Below are 15,971 nucleotides of genomic sequence, written 5' to 3' on the forward strand. Positions count from 1 at the left end.
TATTATTTTGTCTTAAGAATGTTCACTCTTCTCTCTCTGTTTGCTCAATTTTTAAAAGCATAATTTTTCTAATCTTTGGATACAAAACAAGAATATTAGTACATGATCTATCGTGCAACATATAGTGCTAACCCTCAAATTACAAGTGACTGGTTTCAAATTAATAATTACACAAATATTTCCAGCAACTCGCATTATCAACTCACATTCACCAATCTTTGCACAAAACAAATGAAACTGACACAAATGAAAGGAAATAATCCAAAATAATTATGATGATTACGTAACTGACGCATGCTTCAACCACATTTCATTCTTTGTTCTCAAAATTACAAAAAATGACTATACAATTAGCGTTGCAGGCTGACATAATGAGGTGTATGAACCTCTATATTACATGCAATGGCTAATGATTACACAACCTGTCAGGCGGCATAGGACACGCAACACGGACGTATGAGGCTGGCGAAGATACAGGGCTGACAGCCCCATTCACAATACACGGTTAGCGATTATAAATGGACAATTAACATACTTGCAGTGGGGTACTTTGCAGAACCCCACCGGTTTTAGAGTAAGATAATTTTGCTTTGACACCACATAACAAATTTAGAATTGTTTGTGAAGATTTCATGATTATGTGTTAATCCAATGGCGACGTCAAAAATAGCGATATCGCATCCATCATCTGCAACCTGTGATTACTTCAATGTCGCCCTCTTTTCTGAAGAGAAGTTCGTTGTAGAGATAAATCACACTCGGCATATCGAAGTATTGAAGTTTAAACATGTAATTTGCTTCTTACAGGCCCCTTAAAGGGCAGGTCTATTGCAAAAAACAAGTTTATCTCTATTCTAAGAGAATAATTATTACCTTACAAGTTGACACTCGTTGCATTTTTTATGCGTATTTCTCCTGACAAAAGGAGCAATTGTGTGGGTAAAGTTCGGGCTCGTACGTGTTCTTCACCCGTTTGAAGCGAAATTAATTTTCAAGGCAGCGGGCTGATGACGTATGCAAATGAAGCGGACACTATATCATGCTCTCATTTACTTGTGTGACACAATCACAATCACTTTGACAAGTTTGATATTAGCAACAATGAGCTGTACTATTATTAACCATAACAATGCTGCATAACAATATGCAGACTATTGTTCTCATTTCGGAAACAAAGCCTCACACAGTATTGTTACTATGTGTTTGCTTTGTAATATTCCATCCAACTGAAACTATAATAACTATAGCATTGCAATATCGCACAGGGAAATCAGATACATGAGTTTGTGGACTTAACACGGTTTATATGCTAGTCTCAGATTGATCACGCTGAAATTCTAAACTCAAATTATTTTTTTTATTTTTTAGCCCAAATATTTCTCATGATATTGATATACATATGAATTGTAATATCACAATTTACTAATATAAAAAAAAAAAAGCGGCTGATTTTATCCATCTGTTTAAAACCATTAAATTTGTAACACTTAATTCAGAGTTGTTTTTTTTTTTGGTTTTTTTTTTAACAACAATAGTACCGTAAACGTTCGCCTAATGGCGCTTTTGGATTCTTAGAAATGTGAGAGCGCCATCCTTGTAAAATCTCAACAGCATTAAGGATACGTGTATGTTAAATTGAGCAACCTGGACATAATGCCTCAGAACAAAATATCGTGACATGACCCAATACTTTAGGTCACTAGGTTAGTTGCTAGAGCAGCAAATGTTTTGGGGTTTCTTCAGGTATTCTTTCTCAAAGTGCCATTGGACTTAATTTGTAAATCGATTCATACGTTATACCTAACTCATTTTAGTAAATCTTTTTATAACATTGTAATTTCTTCATATTTGTTTAATATTCTTCAGTTCAAAATTACACCCTTATATTGTCTGACCCGTTAGCTCAGTCGGTAGAGGGTGCGCCTTGAATGGTGAATGGTAGGCTACTTGTTCGAATCTTGATTTCTGCCCCCACTTTTATGTGAAGAAGGGTCAAGAAATGTTTTTGGATTTTGTCCACATTTTACGAACGAATATTGTGAATTTTTTAAAATTTAATTTTAATGTTCATATTTTTTAGATAAATAGTAGGGATGACCAATGAACCATCAACTTGATTAGAACACTCCCATAGACATGCAGGGAGCTCCACTGTGCACTGCTTGCACAGACATTTCTAAATTGAGCTCATTCTTTTATTTTTCATAATTTTTCTGTAAAAATTGGAGATGTTAATGCCAATTATGTTTTGTAACTATCCTGCAAATTACAGCATAATAACTTATTTGGTTTTTCTGTAAGTGTGAGTCAAAATTGGTCCATCGCCACAGTGCGCTTAATTGCCAGTGGCCCAGTGCAGCACTGCTCAGAATGGCACAAAATATTCAGATGAATAAGATCAGGTGAACACCCTAACCTACTGAGCTGTAATTTGGCAGAGTTATTGTTATTACCTCTATCATACCCTCTGTAAAAAGGAAAAAAAAACCGGACAAGTAGATCTCGAGTTAAAAATTAAATCACCAGCTTCCCTTTGGAATTTCCAAACACCTTTCGAATCATGTTAAATAGACACCTTTCTGAACATAAATGTGAAGTTTCATGCTCATTTGTTGTATTATTCACCTGATCTCAACCCTAACATTTTCTTATATTTATACCATCTGCACTGACTTGCTGCTATACACGCACAGGAGTTGTACTTTTAAAATACGCGCCTAATCAATAATGAGTCTTTCACTCCATTGTTAAAGTACTGTGCTCCCTGTAGCATATGGACTGACCAGGCCCTGGAGTGTGATGGTTTTGTAGCACATGACAGTATTCATTCAAGCCTATCAAGGTCAGTTATTAGCCACTTGCTGAATGGCTGGGCATTATCAGCTATCAAAGAGATACTTTATGCTGCTGCCAATCACAATAGAGGTTAAACATTTTGTTAAAACCCCAGAAGTGATATCAGGACAAAGCTGTGCATGTTGGTACTTGATTGTTTGGATTCCTATGTTGAAAATCCCTTGTAGTACATTAGTATTTTTCTTATGTGTAGTGTATATTGTAGAGAAAAAAAAGTTCACCTGGACTTTTGATTTTGTGCCACTTTGGCCATTATGGATGATTTTGGCAACTGTTTTCTAAAAGCATGATTTCAGTGCCTCGGTTTGAAGAAATACTTCATGCTATTGACTAGTAAAGTGCCATTTCATAAGAAACGCCTTTGATACTTTCACAATATGCTTGTTTCATGTTTGCATATATATTAAAATAAAGAAATATAAAAAGGTAAATATGTGCCTTTTTTGTGTACTGATTGTTTCGATCGAGGTTCATTACTTAAGCGCGTGATTCCGTTGACATAGTAACATTACGTAACTTCGATACCGGGTTTCGATACTGAATAGTTGTTGAGTGCACATAATATGGAAAGCCATTGGGGTATTGTGTGCCTTCCAAAGCGCCTTATAACATGTTCTCATTGTTTTGTGGAATCCTAGCCAGTATTCAATGATAGCTATAGAGGCCTTGCGTTTATCGATTGGCTCCAAACAAAGGATTTGAACCGGTTTCTTCCCCGTAATCATGGCGCAGTGCAGTCCATTCAATCAAATATTGTCATCAACCTATTTGATCGTAGTGCATTTTGTTATGTGTGTGAGACGAACTGTCGCGGTAGATGCAATCATGCTTTTGTTGACTGCATTTGAGTAGTCCGCCATATTTACGGGATGATACGTCATATGCACAGCCTCTATTCAGTTGGTCGTTGTATGATTTTGTTCGTTCACTCATTCAAATTTTATTTATATCATTTGAAGACTGAGCCTATTATGATACATCCTCCGTGGAACAGTTTCAAACAAATATAGCTAGGGATTATTGGGGCAGAGGTTATCTTTTGAATCCTCTTAGAGGGCTATCATTTTTTTCGGAAGGGGGGTCCAAAATTTACAAAAAGTCTGCGTCAATAAAATTGCGCACCCCTATTTCGGCAACAAAAATTTTATGATCCCAAACCCCAAAATTGTATTGAAATCAGTCTTTTTAAAATAACACACTTTCTGTGGTCATCGTGTGACTCCCTACAGTTCGTCTCACACACATAACAAATGCCTATACAATCAAATAGGTTCATTACAACATTTGATTGAATGGACTGAGTTACTCTAAAATGAAACGATAAAAACAAAGAATCATGAAAAAAGACTCATACAAGATAAAATAATAAAATTATATACACAATGTTACAGATAAAATCAAGAAAATAGAGAATAAAATTTCCTCAAATCAGAAAAAAAAACATTGATCGACATCATAATCTGTCAGAAATTACTGCATGAGATTCGAACCATCAATCTCCTCCACAAGTTCTCTTTATCCTCGCACTATAGTCTAATGCTCTGCTCACTGGGCCAGGTGAATGATTACCGCATTATCATGAACAAGTTTGTTCGATCTTGTTCATAATTGTATGTGTCGATAGGTTTCACCCTTTAACTACACGTACCCTTAATGATCAGTGATAATAGTCGGCTTTTACAGGGATGGCGCTCTCTCATTTCCATGAACTCCATAGCGCCATTAGGCGAACGTTTACGGTATACGTTCTGTGTATTGAGAATGTTTATAGTCCCTTCTGGCAAAGCAGGCACAGTAATTTCATGACGTCAACTTTTTCTAGGTCATATCTGTCTCGTTCGAAGGAATTCATCGCTTAAGTTGGATTTGCGAAATATCAATTTTAAACGTCTTATTTTCTCGAAAAAAGAATCATTTTCATTTTCCTCATAATTTTAGTAATAATAATAATAATAATAATAATAATAATAATAATAATAATAATAATAATAATAATAATAATAATAATAATAATAATAATAATGAATGGTTCTTTTAAGGCACAAAATCTTCCGCGGAATTCAGAGCGCGCAAAAACATGAAAAAAACAAACAAACAAAGAAGCAATTAATTCCGTGAATCTGGAAAAGCTTCACGGAAGAGATGGGTTTTAAGCTGACGTTTAAATTGAGAAAGTGTGGGATGCTACGAAGGCTGTTTGGAAGCGAGTTCCAAACACTTGGAGCAGCAAAATGAAATGAACGTTCACCAGCTGATATGAGGTTAACCCGAGGAGTTTTGAGTAAGTTTTCAGAGGATGATCAAAGGGAGCGGGAAGTTTGATAAGTACAAAGCGCAGATAACAGGTATGGTAGTAAAGTGCCATCGAAGTGACGGAAAGCCAGAACAACAAGTTTAAATTGGATGCGCAAATCGACGGGCAGCCAGTGAAGTTCGAGGATTGGTGTAATATGCTCATACTTTCTTGTTTTGACAATAACACGGGCCGCACAATTTTGAATTCGTTAGAGACGGTTGAGTTGATAAGCAGTGATACCTGCCAAGATGGAATTGCAGAAATCGAGCCGTGAAAGAATTATTGAATTAACCAGACATGATGTTGCTTTATCAGACAAGTAAGGTCGAATGTAGCCAATACGTCTCAAAGATAGAAATGAGGAACGGCATATATCAATGATATGTTCAGACATAGACAAAGTTTGATCTAATCGAACACCGAGGTACTTAACAGATTTTTGAAAGGTGATACATGCAGTTACTGTCCGTTTTTCCTATTCAGTGCACACACAGGGCTCCAATTGATGATTGACCTCATCTCAGTACTCACTGTACTTTAATTATAGGCAATAGACTAGTTAGTGGGCTGGTGGGCAAACCCTTTACCCAATAATAGCCATAGAGGCTCACATATAATGTTCATTCATACTTAACGTACCACAATTTTAAGTAAAAAATGTCACTGGAAAACTGTTGTCGAGCTGTTTTTCCTAAGAGAGTCTTCCAAAATTTCATAACAGCAAATTGTGCTCAACAGCTGACTCGAGATAGCTCCAACTTCGAACGAGCACCATCGTGTGATCGGTTTGATCAATTTTCACCATAGAAGCTGTAAATAAACTTCAATTCTTTCCCTCTATGGTCATCTAAAATGATTAAAATGAGATTTTGGGAAGATTGTTGTCGAGCCCTCCCAAATATGGAGTTCTGACTGCCCGATAGGGAGCTAAAAAATAGAAAACTTTTTCCAAACCGTGTTAAGTCTAAAACCACATGTTTCTCACTTACTTGTGTGATACGATCACAATAACTGTTACAAGTTTGACAGGAGTTGTACCATCAACATGGCTGGATAACAATATGCAGACTATTGTTCTAATTTCGGAAACAAAGGCCACGCTCAGTATTGTTACTGTGCGTTTGCTTTGTAATGGTGCATCCAACTGAAACTATAATACCTATTTCATCACAGCACATCATAATATCGCACAGGTAAATGAGAAACATATGTTTATGTATTTAACCAGGGATATGAGACACATCCCTGATTTAACATGGTTGAGCTGTTTTCAATGGGGTTTAATGGCTGCAAAGGTCGTGGTGAGTTCTGCTGTAGACGTGACTGCATAATGATCAGAGTCCAAAATTTGTATAGTATTATCATAGATGAACTCCTGGATGGGGCAGCTTTAATTAGCATGAGGCCGCATTGATATGTAAATAGCGTATTGTTATTTAAATTTGTGCCCAGATGTGTATTGAGGGCGACAGTCATGTTATCCAGACGGAGAATGGCTGCATATGCCGGGCATGTCAATTTGCTGAGTGAAGGCTGATAATCACCTTTCTGTATAGGTAATAAGCTAGTATATTTCGTGTACCAGTTGGTTATAACAAAAAATTAGTATCATATTAAATATATTAAATGTATAAACTTTGAAATTTACATGAATTTGAAGAGCAGAGCTTCGAAATGTAGCTAAGTCAGGTGATGTGAAATTCTGCTGCGTGACCGCCTCTGCGTGGTAGAATTATATTCATAAAACATTGAATTTAACAGATATCATGGGCAGCCAACCACGATTTATCAGCATTTAAAATATATGTTAATTAACAAAGATAAATAATAAAGAGTACAAATGGCAATTAACTAGTAAACAAGCCTGAAATCTTAAAATGTTGCCACGTGATTTCCCGAACACATGATACCCAGCAAACAAAAAAACGTTTTAGAACGGTTTAAATAAGTTATATTTTGGCTTTTGGTTTAGGTAAAAACGTTTTAATAACATTAAAATGTCGGGTTATATAAAGGTCATGAAAACGTTTTAAAACGTTTTGTATGAAAAACACACAACAACACTATTTTTAAAATGTTTTTCAAATTGTTATTATAAACTATTTTTGCAAACATTTTTGACCAAATAGTTTTTAAACACTTAAATAACATTATGTTAAAATATTTGCACCCAGCAAACACAGAAATGTTCTTAAAATGTCTTTTTTATAACGTTTTAATAACATTTAAATGTCGGGTTATATAAAGGTCATGAAAACGTTTTTAAAACGTTATTGTAAATATTTTGGGCAAACATTTTTCGCAAAATATTTTTTCAACCCCAAAATAACATTTTGTTTAGAATGTTTTGTATCATGTTTTCAAAAATGTTTTTGAAATGTTATTAAAACGTTTTATACCCTTTATATAACCCGACATTTAAACGTTTTCTGTAAAACATTTTGTGTTTGCGGGGCAGTAGATTATGAAAAAATGTTATGAAAACGTTTTATACCCTTAATATACCCTTTATATAACCCGACATTTAAACGTTTCCTGACAACCTTTTATAACCTTTTGCGAATGATGTCGAAAACGTAACCGAGCCAAGTAACAGTGTCTGCTCAGTGCAGATTGGTATTTTATTTTACTTGAGAGCATAATAGAAATACATAAAGACGAATAAGGCGCCATGATGGAAGGTCGGGTATCAAAGGTTATTATAACTTAAATACTACTTGTATTTCCCACCTTGCCTCTGTCACATATTTCCTTCATATTATTGACAGCAATTCCTAATTTTGACTTTGCTATTGCAAAATGTCATTTCATATCAAATTAGTAGACTTTCTTTGAAAAAACATATCACTGGTACCTGATGGGAAATACCTGTCCGCCATTTCATTAAACTGGATCGTTTTCGCCTGGTTTGTGCCCAGATGTATTGAGGACGCGCTATGCTCTCATTGAACAGGCAAAGTTCGCAAAACTAACAACGTTTCTTTTTGCCAATCTCAATTAACATGATCCAAGGGGTCGAACATGAATTATTCATAACGGATCGACAACTGGCCTCATTTTCTATCTAGTAAACCAGCGGAATTTTTTCATAGGTTTTGCGTTGCTAATAGAACAACCGTGAATTTAGTGTCACCCCCTTGGAGGTAGGCTGGTTTATTACAATGATACAATCTTGCGAGGAGTTCAACATATTCAATGTACTACTGAACGATACAATATAATAGGCAGTAATTTACATATTGTTACACAGCCGTGACGTTAGTCACGGCTGTGTCTTTTTTCTTACAGGTTCTTACACAGCCGTGACGTTAGTCACGGCTGTGTCTTTTTTCTTACAGGATCTTCTTCTTCTTTCTTCTTTCTTTCTGTCAACCATTACATTTGCTCTAGCACTCACATGCTTATATCGATTTTGACTTAACTTGGTCACAATGATCATTGACCGTGCCCCTACACGTCACATGAAACTTGTGGGGTCAAAGGTCACGCAGGGGTCATAGGGGTCAAAAACGTGATTTCAACTAAAAATGCATCTTCTCCTACAGATTACGTACGACAGTGACGCCACTTGCACACATGCGTTGTTATTAACCAGTGTCTATATGGTGTACACAGATTTGGGGTCAAAGGTCATTAAGGGGTCACTTCCGGTATAAAACGAAATACTTTCAAATTTTTTTATTAGCTAAGGAAAACATAGGACAGTAACGGTATATTCACATATGAGTTGCAGTTACCCAATGTATATGTGGTATTTTTTATTTGGGGTCAAAGGTCATTAAGGGTCACTTCCGGAATAAAACGAAATACCTTTAAAATGCATCTTCTCCCACAAATTACGTAGGACAGTGACACCACTTGCACACATGCATTGCTATTACCCAGTGTCAATGTGGTGTACACAGATTTGGGGCCAAAGGTCATTAAGGGGCCACTTCCGGTATAAATTGAAATATCTTCAAAAAAAATGTATTAGATAAGAAGAACATAGGAGAGTAATGGTATGTTCACACATGAATTGTGTTTAACCAATGTATATATGATATTTTTTTATTTTGGGTCAAAGGTCATTAAGTGGTCATTTCCGGTATAAAACGAAATACCTTTAAAATGCATCTTCTCCCACAAATTACTCAGGACAGTGATGCCACTTACACACATGCATTGTTATTACCCAGTGTTTATGGGGTGTACACAGATTTGGGGTCAAAGGTCATTAAGGGGCCACTTCCGGTCTGAGACGAAAAACGTTCAAAATGCCCTTCTGCCACAAATAACATGGCAAAATAATGCCACGTGCACGCATACATTGACATTAGCCAATGCCTATGGGGTTTTCATACATTTTGGGGTCAAAGGTCATTAAGAGGTCACAACACGGCTGTGTTCGTGGTCTTAGACCACAGCTAAGTCTAGTTCTTCTTCTTTCTTCTTTCTTTCTGTCAACCATTACATTTGCTCTAGCACTCACATGCTTACATTGATTTTGACCTAACTTGGTCACAATGATCATTGACCGTGCCCCTACATGTCACATGAAACTTGTGTGGTCAAAGGTCACGCAGGGGTCATAGGGGTCAAAAACGTGATTTCAACTCAAAATGCATCTTCTCCTACAAATTACGTAGGACAGTGACGCCACTTGCACACATGCATTGTAATTACCCAGTGTCTATGTGGTGTACACAGATTTGGGGTCAAAGGTCATTAAGGGGTCACTTCCGGTATAAAACGAAAAACCTTCAAAAAATTTTATTAGCCAAGTAAAACATAGCACAGTAACGGTATGTTCACATATGATCTGTAGTTACTTAATGTATATGTGGTATTTTTTTTACTTAGGGTCAAAGCTCATTAAGGGGTCACTTCCGGTATAAAAAGAAATACCTTTAAAATGCATCTTCTTCCACAAATTATGTGGGACAGAGACGCCACTTGCATACATGTATTGTTATTACCCAGTGTCTATGGGGTGTACACAGATTTGGGGTCAAAGGTCATTAAGGGGTCACTTCCGGTAAAAAACGAAATATCTTTTAAAATTTTTTATAAGCTAAGCAAAACATGGAACAGTAACGGTATGTTCACACGTGATCTGCAGTCACCCAATGTATATGTGGTATTTTTTTTATTTGGGGTCAAATCTCATTAAGGGGTCACTTCCGGTATAAACGAAATACCTTTAAAATGCATCTTCTTCCACAGATTCTGTAGGACAGTGACGCCACTTGCACACATGCATTGTTATTTCCCAGTGTCTATGGGGTGTACACAGATTTGGGGTCAAAGGTCATTAATGGGTCACTTCCGGTATAAAACGAAAAACCTTCAAACATTTTTTATTTGCTAAGAAAAACATAGGACAGTAACGATATGTTCACACATGAATTGTGGTTACCCAATTCATATGTGGTATTTTTTTATTTGGGGTCAAATGTCATTAAGGGGTCATTTCCGGTCTGAGACGAAAAACCTTCAAAATGCCCCTTCTGCCAGAAATAACATGGCAAAGTGATGCCACATGCACACATACATTGACATTAGCCAAACTCTATGGGGTTTTCATATATTTTGGGGTCAAAGGTCATTAAGGGGTAACAACACGGCTGTGTTCGTGGTCTTAGACCACAGCTAAGTCTAGTTTTTATTGTAAACGTAATGATAATAAGTATAGATGAGGTGACATGTGTTTACATTTGATACGCCCTCTGTTGGTCTGTGATAAAAACTGTCAGGCACAAAACACTATAGTTTACATGGAAGAAGTTGATTTTTATTCATTACACAGCCGTGACGTTAGTCACGGCTGTGTCTTTTTTCTTACAGGTTCTTTCTTTACACAGCCGAGAGCTGTGTTTTGTTTCTTACGAGATCGTCTACCTTTCTTCTGTCAACCTTTACATTTGCTCTAGCACTGACATGCTTGTACCGATTTTGACCTAACTTGGTCACAACCATCATTGACCATACCCCTACATGTCACATGAAAATTGTGGGGTCAAAGATCACGCAGGGGTCATAGGGGTCAAAAAAGTGATTTCAGCTAAAAATGCATCTTCTCCCACAAATTACGTATTACAGTGACGCCACTTACACACATGCATTGTTATTACCCAGTGTCTATGGGGTGTACACAGATTTGGGGTCAAAGGTCATTAAGTTGTCACTTCCAATATAAATCGAAATATCTTCAAACAATTTTATTAGCTAAGAAAAACATAGGAGAGTGATGGTATGTTCACACATGAATTGTGTTTACCCAATGTATATGTGGTATTTTTTTATTTGGGGTCAAAGGTTATTAAGGGGTCACTTCCTGTATAAAACAAAATATCTTCAAAAAATTTTATCGGCTAAGAAAAACATAGCACACTGACGGTATATTCACACATGAATTGATGTCACCTAGTGTACACGTGGTATTTTTTTCGGCGGGGTCAAAGGTCATTAAGGGGTCACTTTTGATATCTGACCGAATACTTTCAAAATACTTCTTCAAAGGTTCTTTCGATAGTATTGATCAATTTTCTATAATAGATAATTGTCCGTTTGATGCTAAAACGCTCGTTTATGTTGCATCAAGTAAATAATTAACTCAGATCCGTATAAATTGTAACAATTTAGCTCAGTGTCTTCTGTTAAAAAGAACTATGTTACGGGTTACACATTTTGGACTCGGAAGGTTACGGTGATTAACTACTTTCCCGGGACTCCTTTATCGCCGCCTCTTCATTGGGCTCTTCATCGTAAAGGGTACATACCACAAAATTGCTTTCCATAGACTTTACGTGCAAAATAGGGGTCACGTTGTAGGCTTTAAGTCGAGTTACGTCTTACTTTGATATATATATTATTTTGATATCATCTTAATCAGAACAAAATTCTACATAACATATCTGAAAATGACACCAAAATTTAGGTCTACTTTTTGAGAAAAATAGCGCTATATAAAAGGGCCCGATTTTCCCGTGTTTACGTCCGACTGCTAACCGCGTTTTGACCTCGTGTGTTCATGCGCTCATCATCGTAAACATCACTCAAATTTTCGCGTTTTCTGTTCAAATTAGTATAGATCACATTCACAAGTTCTAGCAAAACACGATTTGCAACACTAAAAGTGTTAATATTGTACCGATTGTGCACAATTTTTATGCAAAGTTGGGACTATAGGCGTGATAAACTTTTGCCGGAAACCGCTCCACAGGCGGATTTAGTAGTATGTACCCTAAAACATCTTCATACCATTAATTAAAGAGGGTCATCCTCATCGTTTACCACTGAAGCAAAATGTAAAAGGTCATTTTGAGACGATGTCCAATTTACACCGTGCATTACAATTATTTGAAGATTCTAATTACTTTTGTTGTGATGAGTATTGTATAATAATAATATTAAACACGTACTAAATGCAGAGCGATACGAATTCTATTTTCGGTATGGGGAGCTTGCCCAAGTACAAAGAATACAAAGCATACGATCAGATACATGGTCAAAATAAGCAAAAATACGACTATTAGTAGGACTATATTCTGGATTCACCAAGATATTCCCTGTTTTTTGATATCGAGCACACCATCGTCAAAAACAACCCTATTTTTTAAACATCACGAACATAAAATGTTTGCAAACATAGTTTACAAATAACCCCTTCTTAGCGAAATTGGGAAAAATCATGCGTTGTGTTTACCCAATGTATATGTGGTATTTTTATTTGGGTCAAAGGTCATTAAGGGGTCACTACCGGTATAAAACGAAATACCAACAAATTTTATCAGCAAAGAAAACAGCACAGTGATAGTATGTATACAAATGAATTGTGTTTATATATAAGTGGTATTTTTTATTTGGGGTCAAAGGTCATTAAGGGGTCACTGCCGGTCCGAGACGAGAAACCTTCAAAATACCTCTTCTGCCACAAATAACATAGCAGAGTGATGCTACATGCACACACGCATTGACATTAGCCAATGTCTATTTAGGGTTAATACATTTTGGGGTCAAAGGTCATTAAGGGGTCACCCCTCGGCTGTGTTTGTGGTCTTAGACCACAGCTATGTCTAGTTACACAGCCGTGACGTTAGTCACGGCTGTGTCTTTTTTCTTACAGGTTCTTTCTTTCTTTCTTTCTTTCTTTCTTCTTTCTGTCAACCATTACATTTGCTCTCGCACTCACATGCTTACATTGATTTTGACCTAACTTGGTCACAATGATCATTGACCGTGCCCCTACATGTCACATGAAACTTGTGGGGTCAAAGGTCACGCAGGGGTCACAGAGGTCAAAACGTAATTTCAGCTCAAAATGCATCTTCTCCCACATATAACGTAGGACAGTAATGCCACTTGCACACGTGCATTGTGATTACCCAGTGTCTATTTGGTGTACACAGATTTGGGGTCAAAGGTCATTAAGGGGTCACTTCCGGTAAAAAACAAAAAACCTTCAAAATTTTTTATTAGCTAAGTAAAACATAGCACAGTAACGGTATGTTCACATATGATCTGTAGTCATCCAATGTATATGTGGTATTTTTTTTATTTGGGGTCAAAGCTCATTAAGGGGTCACTTCCGGTATTAAAAGAAATACCTTTAAAATGCATCTTCTTCCACAGATTATGTAGGACAGTGACGCCACTTGCACACATGCATTATTATTACCCAGTGTGTATGGGGTGTACACAGATTTGGGGTCAAAGGTCATTAAGGGGTCACTTCCGGTATAAAACGAAATACCTTCAAACATTTTTATTAGCTAAACAAAACATAGGACAGTAACGATATGTTCACACATGAATTGTGGTTACCCAGTGTATATGTGGTATTTTTTTTTTTTTGTGATAGGTCATTAAAGGGTCACTTCCGGTATAAAACGAAATACCTTTAAAATGCATCTTCTCCAACATATTACGTAGGACAGTGACGCCACTTGCACACATGCATTGTCATTACCCAGTGTCTACGGGGTGTACACAGATTTGGGGTCAAAGGTCATTAAAAGGTCACTTCCGGTATAAAACGAAATAATTTCAAAAAATTTTATTAGCTAAACAAAACATAGGACAGTAACGGTATGTTCACACATGAATTGTAGTTATCCAGTGTATCTCTGGTATTTTTTATTTGGGATCAAAGGTCATTTAGGGGTCACTTCCGGTCTAAAACGAAATTCCTTCTAAATGCCTCTTCTGGCACAAATAACATAGCAGAGTGATGCCACGTGCAAACGTGCATTGACATTAGCCGATGTCTATGGAGTGTTCTGAGATTTTGGAGTCAAAGGTCATTAAGGGGTCACACCACGGCTGTGTTCGTGGTCTTAGACCACAGCTAAGTCTAGTTCTTTCTTTCTTTCTTTCTTTCTTTCTTTCTTCTTTCTGTCAACCATTACATTTGCTCTAGCACTCACATGCTTACATCGATTTTGACCTAACTTGGTCACAATGATCATTGACCGTGCCCCTACACGTCACATGAAACTTGTGGGGTCAAAGGTCACGCAGGGGTCATAGGGGTCAAAAACGTGATTTCAACTAAAATGCATCTTCTCCTACAGATTACGTACAACAGTGACACCACTTGCACACATGCATTGTTATTAACTAGTGTCTATATGGTGTACACAGATTTGGGGTCAAAGGTCATTAAGGGGTCACTTCCGGTATAAAACGAAAAACCTTCACAAATTTTTATTAGCTAAGTAAAACATAGTGCAGTAACGGTATGTTCACATATGATCTGCAGTTACCCAATGTATATGTTGTATTTTTTTAATTGGGGTCAAAGCTCATTAAGGGTCACTTCCGGTATAAAAAGAAATACCTTTAAAATGCATCTTCTTCCACAAATTATGTGGGACAGAGATGCCACTTGCACACATGCATTGTTATTACCCAGTGTCTATGGGGTGTACACAGATTTGGGGTCAAAGGTCATTAAGGGCCACTTCCGGTATAAATTGAAATATCTTCAAAAAAATTTATTAGCTAAGAAAAACATAGGAGAGTAATGGTATGTTCACACATGAATTGTGTTTAACCAATGTAAATATGATATTTTTTTATTTGGGGTCAAAGGTCATTAAGGGGTCATTTCCGGTATAAAACGAAATACCTTTAAAATGCATCTTCTCCCACAAATTACTCAGGACAGTGATGCCACTTACACACATGCATTGTTATTACCCAGTGTTTATGGGGTGTACACAGATTTGGGGTCAAAGGTCATTAAGGGGCCACTTCCGGTCTGAGACGAAAAACTTTCAAAATGCCCCTTCTGCCACAAATAACATGGCAAAATAATGCCATGTGCACGCATACATTGACATTAGCCAATGCCTATGGGGTTTTCATATATTTTGGGGTCAAAGGTCATTAAGAAGTCACAACACGGCTGTGTTCGTGGTCTTAGACCACAGCTAAGTCTAGTTAACTTTGGTTTCAAAGCAAATAATACAAAAAATGGTATCAATCTTGTTTATAAATGCACCAAGCTATATACATAATATCACACAAAACTTCAAAGGTTTTTAAAAGTTGAGTTTTAAAGAGATATGTGGTCTGTCATAGACACTTCTGTGTTATTCTGCCTGCTTTGAAACAGCAGAGGGCGGTCTAAATGTAAACATGTGACATCATAGGTCACCTCATCTATATTAATTCAGCCTGACAAGGAATCCAACAAGCATAATAGATTCCTGCAAAAAGAGCAGTTTTTTGAGAGAATCACTACATTTGAAAAAAAGAATGGCCTGTGAATGTATAAATAGTTATAATTAAAAAAAATTGTTGAGATAAATTTTTGATCCTCCCCCCTCCCTTT

The sequence above is a fragment of the Amphiura filiformis genome, chromosome 13, assembly GCF_039555335.1.
Source record: "Amphiura filiformis chromosome 13, Afil_fr2py, whole genome shotgun sequence".
NCBI lineage: Eukaryota > Metazoa > Echinodermata > Ophiuroidea > Amphilepidida > Amphiuridae > Amphiura > Amphiura filiformis.